Below are 17215 nucleotides of genomic sequence, written 5' to 3'. Positions count from 1 at the left end.
CCGTCAATATACAAGATTGGAAACCAAAAACAAAAAAATACATCAGATGGGGGCTGGATGGGAGGGATGTATGACGATGCAATGCGATCATTTAGATTGCGGTACATTACATCTCTGTTTTTACAAAGCAAGTCGGTACAACGACTTGCGCTGGACTTAGGAATAGTATGATTTACTATTCCAACTCCAGCCTACGTAACAGTAGGGAAAGTGTTGGAATAGTAATTCACACTTTTCCTTAGTCTAGAGCGGCATCCAGCGCAAGTCGTTGTAACGACTTGCGATGTAAAAACATCAATGTAAATGTATTGCTGTGTTTTGACCGCGCTGTAAAGGTCGTTTTCCGGATAGGAGCTGTGGTGTGGTGCCAGGTATGTTGTAGCAAGAGCGATGGTGCAGACCCGTACAAGGGCAGGTCGAAAGGTATCCGCTTAACTTATGGGGGTCCAAGAAAAACAACAGGGGCGTGATAAAAGAGAAAAAAATGGTAGGCCAGTAGTAAGCTTGAGGAGTATTGCTGAAGTAAGAAGAGTGATTAGCTGTTAGTGAGGATAGTGCAGGATTAAGTCCCTGGAAGCTGGGAGGTGGTTGCTGTGTGGGCACCACAACTTAGTCTGATCATGTGGGAAAATGCTGGGGTTGGGGACATCTCCAGGGGTTAGGCACGGAAAGGTGGAGAGGTAGGGGACACTACTTCATCCAGTGGAAAGAGACCACTTCATCTCCTGGGTAGTACTAGGGGATGGGGCATGTTTAGGGCATTCCCTTGATATGCATATAAGGGCAACAAAGGGGGCTTCCACAGGGCCAGTGTGATCTCCTCAGCCCAGTGAAGCAGATCACATCTCAACTGCAGAACAGATGGAGGCTGAAGGTATTACCATTTGGTAGAGGTAGCATGCTTCACCAACAGGAGCGCTAGATGTAAATAGTGCACCACAGTCTTTGTACTTTTAGGGTGCTTAAAGATGCCCAGCATGCAAGATTCCCAGGACAGCGATTGGGAAAGGGCCAAGAGCTCCGACAACTAGGTGAGTACTCCTCTCCTAAAGGAAGACGGAGAGTGGCAGCCCCATAACATATGTTGAAAATCAGCATTGTTCACTCCACATTGTACATACAACACTTTAACCCCAGCCAAGGGCCAATTAATTTTGGAAAGTTGAAAGATAGGCCCTTTGCAAGATGAAAGTATTCGATTAACTGAAAGCAGGCCTAATGCAATACTTTGTGTGGATTGTGCCATTCTTTATTCTGCAGGACCCTACCAAAGTCCTCTTCCCATGTGTACAAAGAGAGTGAGACTTGGTTCAATAAAGCCCTTGTAAGGCAACTGACTGCTTGGCACCCAGTACCTTACGTATACAAGGAGTGTGCCAGGGTATGGGTCTCAGGCTCTGTATCAGTGATTGCCCAGTAGACTCGAAGATAATGACGTTGAGTGCCATATGTGAGAAACGGACCTTATTATAGTACCAATTGCCCAACCACAGAGGGGAGGGGGAAAGCTGAGGGGGGGGAAAGCTGGCAATCTAGAAGCAAGTCCATCAAGGTAGTACTACTTCATCATCCCATGTGGTGGCCCTGAAATCTGGGGAGCCCCTGGAGGTGGATGGCTGGAGCATATAGGAAAATGATTTGTTAACAAGGAGACTTTTAGAGGAGGTCCTCAGTGCTGCTACCTGCAGAAGGCGAGGCACCTTGTGAAGGGTGCGAGAATTCGGAAGCAAGAGATTACAGAAGGTGGGGCTTTTCCAGTTAGCACCCTCAGTCAACAGGACGGAAAGGTACCTTCCTGCCATCCAGCAGGAGAGCCACTGTTGTTGTGGTGCCAGATAATAAAGAAATTAGTCAGCCAGGAACCAAAATACTGCACGTCCAACTCTGCATCGCCGGTTGCACCAGATAAGGTCCCCAAGAAGAGTGACCAAGTCTCAAAAGATCCTCTCACTGAGAAAAATAAGCAAGTTGACAAAATGGTACAAATGTTTTAGGAGCATTACCATTTTTGAGAGGGCCGGTGACTGATGAGGGCAAAGCTTTCCAAAAACCTATTTGCATTCTAAGGGCTAAGATCATTTTAGTAAGATTACAGTCCAGTAGATCTCAGGGAGAGTGATTTATTTGGATGCCTAAGTAGGGAGAGGAGGTGGCTTCCCAACAAAGGGGGACTCCCCCTAAATCGAGGGCCACAAGGGAGGCCAAGGGAAAGAGGCAAGATTTGCTTCATCTGACATGTAAACCTGCGTGAAGAGCAAAGTTGGAGAGAAGTCGACTAATAGGTGCAAGGTCTGCATGAAGATTGCAAAGGTACAACAAAATGGTATCCACATACATGTAGCATGAGTTGTGTTGTGTAGTGGGATCTCACAGGTCAATCGACCCTCCCTCGCACGCACTGCCAGAGGGTTCCTAGCTAGGGCAAAGAGGAGTGGGGATAGATGGCAGCCCTATCGTGTACCTCAGTGAACCAGGAACGGGACAGAGGTATGCCTGCCCGGTCGGATTCCGAACCATTGGGGAAGTACATCAAACCCATATTATTTTCAGCATATGGGGACTGAAACTTTAAGCTTGCGATACATAAAATGGATGGTCCCATCATAGATTATCCAAGGCTTTTTCCAGGACCAATACTACATGGGTGGATAGGGCCAGAGAGTAGGGGCCGTTTCCATAACTGAGTAAAGTCTCCTTAAGTTTTGGGAGGTACAGCGGCCTGGAATAAAACCATTCTGGTCTGCGTGAATAAGATGGAAAAACACTGGTAGAATTTGGTCCGCCAGGATCTTACTAAGGATTTTCTAGTTGGATTTAAGAATGGAGATTGGATGGTAAGAAGAGAGGTCTTGAAGATCTTTGCCCGGCTTAACGATAGAGACCAGTAATTCCTAACGAGCAGAGGAGGAGTGACTACCCTCCTTGTCTGTGACCTCAAATGCTCTGGTCCGTGTAGGAGCTAAAAGGTGAGGGTATGTTTTAGAAAACTTCATTGTGAGCCCATCCATGCCCGGTGTTTATCCAGGAGCTAGGTCCAGCCGAATTAATGTGCTGGGCGGTGATGGGAGCTTCCATTTCGTCCTGGAGTATTGCCAGGATTGAGGAAATCTGAGACTAGTGAAAAGGTCTGCTTGTGGCAGAATCTTAGTGTTGGGCCAATGCTATATTAGTCAGAGTAGTATTCTGAAAAGGAGGAAGGGATGACAGCCTTGAAAGGGACCTTAGACTCTTCTGAGGTTTGGAGGGAGGTGACGGTTAACGTATTCACCTTCGCATGTGCTTAAGTCTCTAAGCCAGGCCTTACGCGCTAGCATAGGTGCATGAATACAAAGACTACAGGTCACCACTTTAAAGAGGGTCCAATTCGACTAAAGGAGAGGACGCTGTGTCATCATTCTCTTCAAAATACACACAGATGTTGTCTTGGAGGTCTGCCAGAAAAGTTGGCTGGAGACGCCATGTAGAGATACATGACTTTTAAGGTTGAAATTAATGTGGTTACGTTTAGAAGGCACATGTATTCCCTGAATATTCTATGTCAAGATGGAGTAGCAAATAAATTGTGCGTTGTCATGGTGGGTGAAAGGAGAATTGGCTTATTGGAGGCCCCCCTTCCCCCCCAGGAGGCCTTTAAAGAAAACCATCTAGAGCCCAAATAAGAGAAAGTAGGCAGCCTATTTGCCATGATAACCCAAGAAATGGAGGCAATATCCCAGCTAGGGGCATTAAGCAGCTAGCTAGTTGTCCAAAACAGTATCGATGAGTAAAGACCCAACCCCACTCAGAAGGCATCGTCTGCAGTGTGTGAAACAATGACAGGGAGCAGGTCAAAAACATTTCTGCCGAAACAAGGAGGGAGTATCTTCCGGGAAGCTGCTCGAGCACATAGGGGAAGTCGGTTAAGGAAAGGAACAGACAGCTGCAGCCGCCTGCAGAGCAAAACGCTGTGTATCCTGTACCTGGATGCTGGAAAAAAGAGAAATGGGGAAACCCCACTCCCCTCGGGGTGGTTTGGGGCGGCAATGACTGCGACTTCTGGCGGGATGATCCGTCCAGCTTCGGGAGGCATCTACTTGGGAAGAAGTGCTCTATCACTGAAGCCAGTCCCAAGCCTCCTACAAGTCTGAAAAGAAATAGGACTATTGACTTTGGACTACTTGATGTCCGATGGTGTTAAACTGCCAGTGAATAATCTGAAAAACTCAATACCTTATGGTTGCCTACTTTGAGCCCTTTGGCTTGACAGGCAGTTTTCAGGATGACATCCCAGTCTTTATAGAGTAGGAGCATGGCTTCTACAGGACTTGTAGGAGCCCAAGAAGTGGGGTAGCATGCCAGGACCCGATGGTCCCTTGCCAGGGAGGAGGGCAGGTAAGAGTGGGCCATGAATGATTTGATCTAAGTTTCAAGATAGCCCATCATTGCAAAACAGTCTCGTCAAGCAGAGAGGGGCACTGGCAGCATGCACAGTCCCATCAGGGCACGTAAGACGCAGACCGAGGGCAACAAACCCCAGGCCCATCACCCGGGCACCCATCATCAGACAGGTGCAAAACCCAGATGGAGAAGTAGAACCTCAATGTCCCTCTCCAATGAGGGATTCCCCAGTACATCTGACAATGCCTTGCCGGGTCTAGGGCCACCTCAATTGATGCCAGTCAAGAAGGGGTGGTCAGTGAACTAAAGCATCCCTCCCAGTAATTCTGGCTAGATCGACCCACCCTTAGAGGAAATGGGACCGTCTGGATGGACCAACCAGCCCAGTAGAGGAAAGGATGCCTCCTCTGTTGCTCAATTAGTGTGTGGGGTGGGCATACTGCAGCAGGCACAAATAACGGAGGAGTGGTTCAAGCAGTGGCCTTGGAGCACCTTGGGGTGACTGAGTGGGAACGGAGAGAGGGTCCCTGCGGCTAGGTCACCCATTATGTAGCACTAGTGGGTGAGGACCTAGCAGGAAGTCCCAGGGGCACCCCAGGCTCTGGCTGAACCCTTGACTCCAGTTGGCTCCAAATCAGGGGGGAAACCCAGAGCCCACCACAAGCACCACCTTTGGGGCTCAGCGATCCATGCCGTGGGCACCAGGTGCAGTCCTAAAAAGATCTAGGAGGAGCAGGAGGCCGGAGCTGGTAGTGCGGAAGGTAAGTGGGCATTACTAGGCCTCAGTGTCTTCTGTACTGCAGTGGAGGTGTCCAGTATTTCATAGAATCACATGCTTGAATCATTGATCAGCCGTTGAAGTGGGAGTCCATCAGTATGATTGTAGTACAGTGTACTACACATAGCCTATAAAGGCTAGAAAACAGTCACTTCATTACCCTATCCACATAATTTAAAAGGAACCAAACTTTACCCAGTCATATGACAGCACCCTCTTGAACACTCCTCACACAGGTTTTAATCTCTCAGATTTTCCACCACACGTCGTATGAAGGGAGTCTCCCTGAACCTGGCTCAGTTTATCTACAGTATTTCTCTTTTACACCTTTATATCATCATGGGACAACTTTAACCTACATCTGCCAAGATCTGACTGCCCAAGATGTCTGAATCGGCAATCAGCACTTTTTCAGACCTTGCGGAAAAAAAGAGACTTTATTCAGACCATCCACTTAAGAGTGTATTTACTGGTTACACCCTTCCCTGAAGGTAACAGATTGTCAAATCTGCTGCACCTTTTCCTCGAAGACTCTTAAGGATAGAGAGGGGAGGCTACTTGTATGGCTACAGAAATTCAAAACTGAGGAGACTGTGAGGAGGAGGATAGTGAGGATTACTCCCAATCTGAAGTGAGGTCATGGGAAAGGTTGCTTGACCATAGGTCATCAGAGGCACCAAGAAAGGTTTCGAAAAAGACTCATCATGAGTCTTAGAGAGAGGGTGTCAGAAGAGCGCTCTCACAGAGAGAAAAAAGGCAAAGCCTCTATAGAAAAAGTGAGGTCAGAGCCAACCACTCCTTCTCTCAGTTTGGCTTTACATTTGAAGAAATCCTCGTCAGAACCGTTGAAGATAACTTCTAAATCGGCTTTGAAAAAACAACGACAACAATGACCCCTATGACGGCAACATCGACAACTACGTGGACAACAACTATGACGAAGACATAGTTGATGATGGCAAAGTAAACGAGGACACCGTCGGCACAAACACGATCAAGTGAAGGGGCAATTGACAAAGAGACTGTCGTCTATGGTGAAACTACAGACAAAAATCATCAACAACGCTCTCAGTGGTGAAATAGTGATCTGCTCTGTCGGAAAACTTAATAATGGAGTCATTGACAGCACTGTCGACCAGGTAAAAAACACAACCAAAATTTTTGCGACCAAAACACTCATCTTCAATCTAGGTCTTTCCTCTCCCGCCAAGTCACTTGCTTGATGAAGAAGGTTTGAAAGATAAAGGTCCATTTGGACGGGCCCATAGAACTCCAGAGCTGAATGCCAAATCCCAAGAAGAGGATGCCGAAGAATATTACCATGATTATTATTCCTCAAGACCACATCAATATGTAGGAAAGCCTGCACGATATATGAACAGTTCCAGCCTTATATTCACCCGCCAGTTCAGGATGGCATGGTTCAAGTTTCATTAGCTTTAGTTCAAGAACTCCAGGGCATGTTGCAAGGCTACTAGAAACGATTTCCGGAACCTACAAAGGCCGTACCACAATCACAATCTATACATCCGCCTCAAACCCTCACTGCAAGAACTCTGCGTCCTGTAGCTGCATCTCCAACTAATTGAAAGAAAAGCTTCCTTTGGGATTCATTCAAATAGTCCATACCATTTGGAAACATACGGTCATGTGTTGCTCCTCACTCACCATACACACAAGGGGAATCCTGTAGTAAACCCAAGGTCAGGACACATGAAAATAGAAAATATATCTTTTTATTGTTATGATTAAAACCAAATACAAAAAGAACACAGAATGAATAATTAATTAAAAGCAAATAAAATGAATTAAAAAAAATACTGGGGAGTTGCAGTATATAGATGAATTCACATAGAATATTTCTAATATTAACTAAGGCAATACCAACACTCTACCTATAGAGACAATTCATTAAAAAAGACAAAAATAAAACACGAAAGGTACATACAACAAAATAGACAATGCAACCTATACTAGAGAGTACATTCAAAAGGCAGTACAATAAGTCATAAACAAAAACACATCATTGTTGGAGACAATTGGAGCTGGAACCCGATACGCTGTGCCTTATTCGTTATCTGTAGTTACAGCCACTACACAGATTATGTAATGGGGCGTCGACGCGTTTTGATGGAAAGTTTCAAATAAACCATCTTATTCAAGACCAATAATATGACTCTCATTAAACGTGAATGTTGCCAGAAAAGAATTTAAACACCTTGTCCAATATATTAGCTGGAGATGATGGCTTGCTAATATTCTTTGGTTTGTCTTCCCAATGCACTATCTAGTCTGTCACACTCCAATAACTGGGTATGTCAATAATCTTTAAAATCTGTTATTTAAGGGCTTGTCACGTTCCCTCATTAGTAAATGCCCCGAACCTGCTTGGTTGTGGCACCACCCTTCATTAATTGGGTCTTTTGAGGTCTGGCGCGCTGTGCATTATTTCAGAATCATGCAGGAACACCTAAGAAGACTCCAGCTTCAAATATAACCGTGCCTCCTGAGGTGGAACCAGCGTCCTCGGATGACGACAGAGAGGAAGTGGAAATCCTCAGCAACTAATCCACTCCTAATGAATGGGACGATTATTTGATTCCAGCACCATCTCCACAATCACCACAACTGATGGACTCTCTACCTGAGGGCATCGGAGGCTTCCATAATCTCATGGCAAGAGACGAAAAAAGGTTTCATTGCCAGCTTCATTTTTGGGGTGATTGAAATTTTGCTCTCGAAGGACCCTCGAGATTGCGTCCACTGAGTGTCGAGTTGTTCTTGCAGAGGCCTCACCCGCCGACAGCAATTCGGAATCAGTGGAATGCAGGATGATAGCATCCCCAATTTGTGTTTTTACATCCTCACAGAAATTAACGTTTTTGCAGATAGGCACTTTATCAGTGATTGTGGGCAAGAAATTATTTTCTCTGTGGGACCATGGTGACAGGGGCCTGTTTCTCATCATTGCCTCCTAGGCGCCGCACCTGCTGCCTGGAATAGGTGGATGATGTTGTAGGGCAGCAGGAATGGGCAGAATATTGAGATTGAGAGCTCTGTTAGGAATATGGGTGAAACCGCTATTGAAATTGAGGGCCGAGTAAAAAGTTGTCCCCTTCCCCTGCAGAGAAAAGGCAGAAAATGTCTTTGTTGCAAGGCGTCAAGCGACCTGGCGGTGTCAAGTATCAGCCATAATAGATTGCAACGCCTCATCAACATGCTTCCTCTGTCAAGCGTCATGTGGAGAATCTTTGCTTGTACATCCTGGTGAAATGCAGTTGCTTTTAGTCATCCCTGGTGCTGCAGAACTGCTGCTCCAGCCATCTGTCTGAAAGCTGTTGAGAACAAGTCCATGGCTTCGTCAATGATCTCAGACGAGGCCTTTTCCCTTTCAGAAAGTATGTCTCAGTCCTCTTTTTTTTTTTTCGTTCTTCAGGAGATATTCTAGCAGAGATGAAATGTCAGACCACATCTCCCGAGGGTGGCGAGGGCATTGGAGGCTCTGTTAGATGTAGTTGCCATAGCGGAAAATCTCTTCCCAATATTAACAAGCCTACAGCCTTCCTTGTCCAGAGGAACTGTGCATTGCAAAAAGGGGTTATTTTCTCTTCTCTGAGTCGAATCAGGGCTGGGTTGGCCAATGAGGCATGTAGGGGAATTCTCTAGTGCCTTGTACATCTTATCCAGCTTGGGTACCACAGCCGGAAGTGATGCTGGGGGTCTTCATGAGTTTCAAACTTCTTTCTAGATAAAGTCTATGATGGAAATAGACTGTGTCGAGCGTTGCGCTCCCTCCTTAAAATCATATAGGAAGCACTCTGTCTTTTTTGCTGGTAGTGGAAGGTCAAAGAGCTTGGAAGTCCTTTCAAACATGTCATGAAACCCACCAATGTCTGCTGGGTTAGAATCCACTGTAAGAGGAGTTAGAGATGCTGATGTAGGCACTACATAATCATCCCACTCAGGGTGGCCTCGCTGATCCGCCTGAATCTCACCTTCTTCAGGCTGCTGAATCTCACCTTCTTCAGGCTGCTGATCACCATCACTGTTGTGAATGGTGTCCGAAATAGTAATCGAAGCCTGAATTGGTCTTACTTTTTGAGGTCTCGGTGTGCTCTGTAGCAGTGTCGCTGAGGTCTCCTGCTATTGATGTGGCATTTGCCTCTGGGAATCTTATATAATAGTCTTCAATCATCATGCGTAAGTCCATTACTAGTGAGACAGGAATCGCTATGGCTCACTCTTGCACCTGTTGTGGCTCCTCCTTATGCTTTTCACAGGGATAGTGCTCCTGGAATGTATCATATCCTTGGGCAGTTGTTTAACCTCTATCTGAGAAGGAAAATCACCCTCTATATATTTGGATTTCTCCTGATCCGCTTAATCATCCTCCGTGTTCTAACGTTTAATTAGGTGGACTATAAGTAGTACTGAAGACTGAATGCCCCGATTCCTGGAACTCCAGCAGATGTGTTGGAGGAAGGGGTGAAATGTTGAGATGTCTTGAGGCAGATTAGAAACTGTGCCCTTCTAAGAGATGAATAAAATGTATTTTTCCACCGTCAACGATTTTCGACGACGTGGAACCGGAAACCAATGTAGTCAACAGAGCAGAAGATGTGGAGGCCTTCCTCACTGACGTTGTCGATGTTGGATCTTCGCCGTCGTAGACGGTCTTGATGATGATGACGACACCGTCGTTACGGTCTTCGTTGTCAACAATGAGGAAGCCATGATCAAAGTCGCCATCAACACCATTGTTGCTGAGGACCCTTTCTGCAAGCTCTCCACCGTAGATGCTATTGAATTTTCTTGGAAGACGACTCTTTAAAAGGAGTATCAGAGACAGATAAGGGCAATGAGAGAGACCCTACCTGAGAGAAAGAAGTACCAGCCGGCTCTTTGCTTCTTACTTTTTATACACTAGCTTCTCTGCTGCAAGACCGTGAACCTTTTGAGTCTTTATCAGAGGATGATCAACCCCCCCCCCCACCCTCCTTACTTGTTCTTGAGAAAGTACGAGGCCTCTCCTCTTCCTCAAAATCCGAGTCAGACTGAATGATCTTCTTATGTAGCCATAAAAGCAATCTACCCTCTCGCCCATTGAGCATTTTGGCAGAAAAAGTACAGCAGCCCCTTCAGTCTTTGAGTTTATGAAGTGGATAGAAAAAATACAGACACTCCTTGTGGGGAACCTCAGAATGTAGCCTGGATTTTCCACAAGACTTAAAAGGCCTGAGCAGACTTTTTTTTTAGACTCTGACATTCTGGTAAAAGTTTGTCAGAAAAACACTCCCAGACTGTACATTAGATGTTCTCTGGATGACTGAAGATAAACTGAAGAATTGCATACACTGTGACTGAGCAAACGCTTAGGGAGACTCCCTATCGCACAACATGTAGTTAGAAATCTGAGTGATGGTGACTCTGCAGAGATTGAGTGCTTCTGGGTCTGAGCTTTGATTGGTTGAAGTTCAGTGTGTTAAGGCAATATGAATAGGCTAACAATGTGTATTGGTTTTACAATGGAGACTAATATTAAGCATTCAGTACTGCTTTTAATACTGTTACCATCCCACCATGAAGATAGGGACAATTCAACCATGTGAAGCTATAAAATATATAATACTGGAGAAAGTCTGTTTCAGTACATCTATTCATATCTCTTCTTGAGATGATGTCCTCTGCCATTTCCTGAGTACCTTTCTTCCGCTTAAGGACGTGACCCTTAAAGGAAGAGTTGGGCAAGCAATGGATTCAAACTCTGGGATCATTTAGCAACCTAATTTGAAGGTGGATAAAAGATGGCAATCTGTCAACGGGTCTCCACAACAAATGAAAATGCATATACATCTGTTAGAACTCTAATCCATTTAATTGAGTCTCCAAGCATTCCTGCCAAGGGAAAAGGGCTTGTCAGTGTTCATCCGCACAGACAACACCACCAGCATGCATTGTGTAAACAAACAAGGGGGCACAAGATCTCTCGCCTTATCACAGCAAGTGGAAGAAATTTGAAAATGGGTGCTGAAGAACCAAATAGCAATAAGAGCAGAACATGTTGCAGGCACAAACAATATCCTGTTGGACAGAATGAGCAGAACCAAAAACAGATGTCACAAAAGGGAGCTCAATCAGACAACTTTGGACAAGATCTTACAACTATGGGGCAAACTGATACTGTATCTTTTTGCCACACAAGAGAATTGAAAATGCCTATTTTACAGAAGTTGGCACCCACAACAGGGGTCGTGGGGGAATGCATTTTCGATGAGATGGTCAGGTATCTTTGCTTTTTCTCCGATCCCCTTGATTCCTAGACTTCTCAGCATAACCAAGAGGGAACCATCTTGAATAATTCTGATAGCTCCAAGATGGCACAGGCAGCATTGGTACAAAGAAGTATTGTTCCTATCGGAAAGGACTCCAATCCAGCTGAAACCCCTACCCTATGTTACTAACAATGAACCACAACCAGGTCTTCATCCGGACCAGACTTCCTTACACTTACAGGCCTGGCTGCTGAATACAATGAGTTTGCTAACATGAACATCGCTCAAGTTGCAGAGACAGTCTTGCGAAACCCAGAGCTGATACCACTAATAAGACATATAAACTTAAATGGAAGCATTTCTGTTCATGGGGCCAGAAATCAAATATTCACCCTACCTCAGCACCGCCATAGCAAATTCTACAATATCTCTTATTTTTGGTAAATCAATGCTTCAATCAAGGTGCATTTAGCAGCAATCTCGAATATAAATAATCGGCTGGTTCACCGTCCTTGTTGTCTAATAGGGTGATTAAACAAACATTTTCATAAAGGCCTTTTCAGGGTCTTTGCTCCAATTAAGGAACTGCCTCCATCTTGGCAGCTCAACATAGTGCTTGCACAACTGATGAAGGCTCCATTTTAACCTATCTACAAAATAGATTAAAAGTTTTTAAGAAGGAAAATTGCATTTTTGTTGGCCCTTATATCAGCCAGGAGAGTTGGCGAAATACAAGCCTTCACAAATAAAGAAAATGTTCTACAGTTAAATGACAATTGTGTGGTTCTCAGACCACACAAATGTCCTTTAACTGTAGATTCCTTTACAAAGTCCAGACGGATTTTCATCTAAATGAGCCTATTTTCCTGAGGAAATTCTTTCCATGTCCACAAACAGCAGCTAAAAGATCATTGCATACATAGACGTTAAAAGATACCTGAAAATCTAGCTGCATCACACTAAGCACTTCAGGAAGACAGGCCAACTGCTAGTAGAATATGGAGATCACCGTAAGGGTCTTCCAGTTTCCAAACCAAGCTTAGCTTGATGGATCGTCAGTGCACAGTGATTTACAAGAAGATCGGCAGAAAAACACGCTCCGATATATGTCCTGTGACAGTCGTAGAATCACATGTAAATATGTGGCAAATATATGTGAAAATTCACTCTTAGGAAAAAGCGTTCATGTTGTTCCGTATATCATTAGTTGGTTCTCAAAGTTTATCCAATAAGATGCAGAAAAGGCGTCTCTCTCATTGCCCTTATCTGTCTCTGATACTCCTTTTCAGCCTTGGGTTGTCATGAGTATATAAGGCAATTCCCAAGTTGTTGTTGTCTCTTTGTAAAATGTCAGACGCTAAACTGCGAGAAATATAAAGTGCAAAGAGGCAAATAAACAACAAAATGCAAATTATTCTGCCTGGTACTTAATCAGAAACAGAACCTAAGCAACCACCTACAAGCATTCAGCGAAAAACACTCCCTGTTGAGTAAACTTTTTAAAAACAATGTATTATTAATTTGTTTATTGGCATTTCAAACAAGACACTAAGAAAATACAAAGGACCAGAGCATGAATCAGGATCATGAATCAGCAACACATCGATATGCACAGAGCAAGGCAGTAAAGAAAATCATAATTCCCGAGACAAAAAGCATTACTGGCATACAATAAAAGCGTAGACATTCCCAGTACATCCAGGCTTAGCCCACTAAGGGCAAATCCCACTTGGACCCAACAAACCCCCGCCCATGCCCTCTTATCTAGCCTGAAGGGGCGAACTCGTCTGTGACCTCCCATCCGTCAATTCAGGTATAGGGCCCAGTAGTTCTTGGGTCTGTTGCGGGAGGGGGCAATAATTCGCTATATGACTCGGTTTGAGTGCAGCAGTAAAGCATCTCCTTATTCCACCGAGAAAGCATTGGCGCCGGGCCCCGCATCCAGGATAGAGCGACGCACCTCTTGGCAATAAGAAAGGCCATATCAATAAGCCTTCGGAAGTCCGTCCCGATGTCTTTAGAGTACCCCAAGATAGCCAACAGTGGGGCAGGGGCCAATGCAAGTGCCGTAATCTTATTGACTTCACCATAAACTGCGCTCCAGAAGTCCGAGATTCTCGGGCAGAACCAGGACAAATGCAAAAAATCAGCCACCTGCGCTCCTCATCTTTCACAGCATGGGCTGTCCCACAGCCCGTATCGGAATAGTCTTCTGGGGTATAATACACCCTGTTTAAGAACTTAAAATGGAACAGTCAGTGATGACCATTTAACGATATCTTTTTGATATTGGCGCAGCAGTACCGCCATGTTTCTTCAGGTAGGTCAAGCTCTGGGTCAGTCTGCCACGCTAGGCGAGGCTTAGTGTAATCCGTCGTTCTTTCCATAAGGGTAATGCGATACAGATTCGTGATTAACTTTGTCGAAGTCTTAGCATGAATAATGAAATCATATGTCATAACCACCGGAGGCTCAGTCATGTCCTCCCCCCAATAAATTCTTCAGCGCATGTCGAACCCTATAAAATTGAAAACGGGAGAGAAGGGAGCAAATAGGGCCCTCAGAGTCCAGTTCCTCCCAGGTACGTGCCCTACCATCCAGAAACAAATCTCCCATGTGCGTTAAACCTAAGGGTGATAACGGCGCCAGCACCTCCTTATCCTTGCACAGGGCAAGCCAGAGACACCAATCCAGGGGCGCCTTGGGGGCATACAGTAGCGAGCTAGCTTGCACATCCATCATATGATGCCAGGCGTGCGTAACAGCATTCAATGAGTCTAGAAGTCCCGTCCGGCGGTCCCTGGGGCGGGACAGCAACGCGGGAAGCGGCGTCGGAGCAGCAACGATCGATTCTATTCGTATGTGGGGGATATCCACAGGGCCATGCATCCAATGATACGCGTGTGTGCCCTGCACAGCTCGATAGTAAAGCTCCTGGTCCGGAGCATTCAGCCCGCCCTCCTCATATGAGCGAGTGAGTATATACCACGCGATTCTAGGTTGTTTCCCAGCCCAAGTCAGCCGTAGTATCAATGTGTGCAGTTGCTGAAAAAACATACCCGCCAAGACCATGGGGATGTTGCTAAATAGAAACAGGAACCAAGGAAGCACAATCATCTTTGTAAGAGAAATGCGACCCATCAAGGACAGAGGAAGGGCTATCCACCTAGTCGCATCGTCCTCTAGCTTAGAGACAGCCTCACCGTAATTCTCCCGGAGGACCACCTCAGAGTCCGTATGCAATCGGATCCCCAGGTACCGTACCGCATCTGTGGTCCACTGGATCGGATATTTCGATTCAAAGCACCTGGTGGCGGGCGTGAGCGGAAACATAATCGACTTGTCCCAGTTTACTCGGATACCCAACAGGGAGCCAAACAAAACTACTTCGCGCAACACCGTCGGCAGGTTTACCTCCGGATCGCGCACATACAATAAGGTGTCATCCGCGTATGTGGACACGATGAAGTTGTATGTAGAGAACCGAATAGCCCTATGCCCATGGTATTCGCGCAAAGCGCACGCGAGAGGTTCAGCCACCAAAGCATAAAGTATAGGGGAAAGGGGGCATCCCTGTCTGGTTCCGCGACCAATAGGGAAGGAGTCAGTGGGAAGCGACCCAATGCGGACCCGGGCTGTAGGAGAAGCGTAAAGCATATTCAGCAACTGAATAAATAACTCCCCCCGTGCCCATTCGGCTCAAGACTTGTCTTAGGAATGGCCACTCAACAGAGTGGAAGGCCTTCTCCATGTCCAAAAATACCGCTGCAGCGGAGACCTCTGGGCGGGTATGCTGAAATGCTGCAAATACCGTTCTCAAGTTGTAAGTGAGATTGCGGCTAGGGACAAAGCCCGCCTGCTCAGGGGCAACCAATGTATTCACCATAGTGCTAAGGCGATTGGCGATAATTTTGGCGAAAATCTTCGCGTCGAAATTCAATAATGATAGGGGTCGGTACGACGAACAGTCTCCTTGGGGCTTCCCGGGTTTGAGAATAGCAACGATTATCGCCTCTCGCATCGTGGGGGGCATCTCGCCCGTCTCCGCTATGTTTTCAACAAGCGACAATAGCCGCGGAATCAGCAAATCAGAGTACGTTTTATAAAATGACACAGTTAATCCGTCGCAACCCGGCGTGCTCCCTGCCCGCATGGACGACAGCACCCAGACAATTTCCTCCCGCTCAAACGGCCGCACCAAGAACTTGAGGTGCGAATTGGGCAGCCAGGGTAGCTGAATGTGAGTCTGGTAATCCAGAATACGTTCCTCCGGGGCAGGGCCTCTGGAGGCGTATAAGGAGGTATAGAACTCCTTGAAGCGTTCCGCTACTAGCTCATTAGATAGGGGCTCGTCTGTCTGTAGAGATCTCATGTCGGGGATCCCTGAACTGCTCCTGCGGTGTTTGGCCATCTGTGCTAGAACCGTCCCGGGGCGATCCCCCTCCCTGTAGGCCCACGCTGTAGCATATTTCCCCAGGTGCTTAACCTCAGTGTCTGCCTCTTCATGGTACTCGCGCAGCGTCTGAGCGAGTTCCCGAGTCAAATCTTCACCATCAGCCAATAAGCGTTGTGCCTCAATGTCTTTGAGTTTGCTTTCCAGCAGCGCCAGCCGCCCTCGAATGGATTTAAGGACCCCCGCGTGTTTAGAGATGGCAACACCTCGTATATATGCCTTAAAGGCCTCCCAAACGGTCAAAAACGGGTCAACCGAGCCGATGTTGACGTCAAAGAATTCTTCTATAGCCACCGCCAATTCTTCCCTGAAGGCGTCGTCCAACAAGGAATAAGGGGGAAAGCGCCAAGCAAATGGTGGGAGATGCTTCGCCACTGCAGCCAACGTGATAAGGACCGGGAAGTGGTCCGAAAAGGTACGCCGGAGTATCGAGCACACCCGAATCCGCGGCAGGAGATGGGAAGTGGACAATCAGTAATCCGCGTATGTATATCATGTGGAGCAGGGTAGTGCGTGTACCCCCACTGAGTAGGGTGTCTAGATCTCCAAACGTCCTGCAGTCCTAAGCGTGTCATTTCCGCATCCAGCACTCTGGCAGAGGCCGAAAGGGCGCAGTCAGGGCTATCAGATCTGTCCAATACTGGCTGCCTAGTCATGTTAAAGTCGCCCCTCCATAAGATCTGCCCCTTGCAGTGTTCTCGGATCCTAGCCGCTAAGTCAGAATAAAAAGCGGGATAGTCGTAATTAGGTTCATAAGTATTCACCACATGAAACTCCATACCTTTACCTGTTAATTTGGTGAGAGTGTATCTCCCCTCCCCGTCCGTCAGAACAGGAGTAAAGGCCAGGGATGCCCTAGGCTTAACCCACGTCAGTACCCCTCTAGCATGCAAAGTGAAACCTGCAGCATGTATGTTATTCGAGAAACCTCTATAGCGTAGTGTCGGGCTGTCCGGGCGCAAATGGGTCTCTTGCAGCAACGCTACATCTACCCCATGTCTCATGAGGTACTGTAAGATTCTCCTCACCTTGCGGTGGTCATTAAGACCTCTAACATTCCATGTCAGTAATGTGATGGTGTCTGTAGTATTACTCGGGTGTGTCATCTCGGGAAAAACCTTCTGCAAGAACGTCTGTACAATATAGTCCATGCCTGCATCAATCGCACCTGGCGCTTCGTGTCTACATGAAAAGGTCCATCAACCACACATACAACGCACACCCATTCTTCCCCGCTCCCAACAACTCTAAAAAGCCACAAAACCTTCCCTTCCTGCAGCCCACCCATCCCTGCCCAATCCCAACCAGGACACAAGCTCTTCCCCGTCCCGTCAA

The 17215-nt window shown here is 46.5% G+C and overlaps 1 protein-coding gene across 3 annotated transcripts in view; it reads left to right on the top strand.

The window, feature by feature from the left end:
- The window catches only part of MTG1 (mitochondrial ribosome associated GTPase 1), a 201555-nt gene that overhangs the window by 172793 nt on the left and 11547 nt on the right, over window positions 1-17215 (top strand). The gene's annotated exons all lie outside the window — the stretch shown is intronic.

The sequence above is a fragment of the Lissotriton helveticus genome, chromosome 5_1 (genome assembly GCF_964261635.1).
Source record: "Lissotriton helveticus chromosome 5_1, aLisHel1.1, whole genome shotgun sequence".
NCBI classification, from domain to species: domain Eukaryota; kingdom Metazoa; phylum Chordata; class Amphibia; order Caudata; family Salamandridae; genus Lissotriton; species Lissotriton helveticus.
The sequence above is the reverse complement of the archived record's forward strand: the minus strand, read 5'-3'. Positions and strand labels throughout refer to the sequence as shown.